Source organism: Fukomys damarensis, unplaced genomic scaffold (assembly GCF_012274545.1).
Source record: "Fukomys damarensis isolate Sample0158 unplaced genomic scaffold, DMR_v1.0_HiC HiC_scaffold_40558, whole genome shotgun sequence".
NCBI lineage: Eukaryota > Metazoa > Chordata > Mammalia > Rodentia > Bathyergidae > Fukomys > Fukomys damarensis.
In genome coordinates, this window is record NW_022941470.1 from 1 (window position 1) to 1479 (window position 1479).

At 37.7% G+C, this 1479-nt stretch overlaps 1 long non-coding RNA gene across 1 annotated transcript; it reads right to left on the minus strand.

Moving 5' to 3' along the window:
* Positions 1 to 129: 129 nt before the first annotated feature.
* On the minus strand, positions 130 to 1452 carry LOC104859975. The gene is made up of 3 exons (XR_779529.3): positions 1270 to 1452; positions 498 to 554; positions 130 to 188 (listed from the first exon to the last, which is right to left on the minus strand). It is a non-coding gene; the product is annotated as an uncharacterized LOC104859975 (long non-coding RNA).
* Between the last annotated feature and the right edge of the window lie 27 nt (positions 1453 to 1479).

Consider the following 1479-nt stretch of genomic DNA (forward strand, 5'->3'; position numbering starts at 1 on the left):
CCCAATTTTCTGGAGGCCACAGATGACTTTTAGGTAAATGAGGTCATGTAACACCCCACAGGTCAACATTCTCTGCCCACAGTGTTATTCCTTGACTGCTACCACATCTAGATTCTGACTTCTTACCTATTCTGAGCAGCATAGATACTGGCCAGCTTCAGGGAAATTTCAATTATTGCGTTGTCTTCCTGTTGGGAGAAAAAAAAATTCATGACAAGTAAAATTTCTTCATGGAATACTTCATATCAACTTCTAGACTGACTTTGGCTTCAAAGCCACAGTTTATTCTTTTAGAAGAAATAGCCAAATGTGAATTCCTCAGCAACCATGCTTTTGAAATAATGAAAGATGAGCCATTTTCATAGAGGTCTACAAGCAAAAAAAAAAATCTACCTCTTTTGGTCAAAGCAATGTGTTGGGGGGATGGGGAAGTTTTCAGAAAATGTGACTATTCTGGAAATTGCTTCACTGAAGGACCAGTAGTACAATGTCCTTACCTGCTTCATACCCCCTCCAAGCAGGTAACTCATTGTTGCCTTAAAAAGTTGTTCTGCCTAAAAGCATAAAGAAAAGATTTTTCTTTTATTTGGACCCCATTATGTGTATGATCCTGAATTTTAAGTACCAGTCTGATGTATCATTCCTTGTAAATACATGCACTAATAAATACAGAAACTAGTACTCCCATGCAAGGAGAATGGACCAAAATATCAGGATCCCACATCCTGCGTACTTTAAGCTACTCTGATGAGAAGAAACTGATTCACAGACTAACTTCTCATCCAAATCATTGTGGAAGAGACTGCTAATTTTCCCAATATTCCATTCTCTTATCATTTGTTATAAAATCCTCTCAATTAGCAGATCAGCTTCCTTTTAACTAGTTATGATCGTATAAAGTTCTGGCCAAGAACTGCAGGTAGAGGAATATGAACAACTTTTAAACCATGTTTCAAAAGGACTCTGCTTGCTCTTCATCCTCTCTCTTCCCATACGGCTGGAAGTGAACCACCTCACCCATGCACAGGAGGACCTATCTTAGGAAAAAAACTAGCTTCTGGACCAGACAGTAGAAATGCCGAACCTGCCCTTCAGTCTTAGCCTACCCTAAAGTATTAAAAAAGAAATACACTATTAAAAAAAAAAACAAAAACACTATATTGTGAGGGTCTCTTTGTGATAGGAGCTGAGCCTATACCCTTACTGTGCTACAGTTCCTTTGAGGTTAGTATTTCACAAATTCAAGATATTACAAGATGATTTACTTACATTTTCAAGCTGACCTCGTATAAATGCTAAGTTGGCCATCTGAAAGTAAATTATAAATTGTCCAGTTTAAAACATTGTGTTTTTTACTTATTCAAAAACCTTTAAGCTAAGAACTTCCTTCTGCTTTCACCCCTAAATTGATAGTTCAAAGTGGAGAAAGTACATCACCCATTAATCTGCTAGCAGCTCAGTTCAGCAATGGTGGGAGAG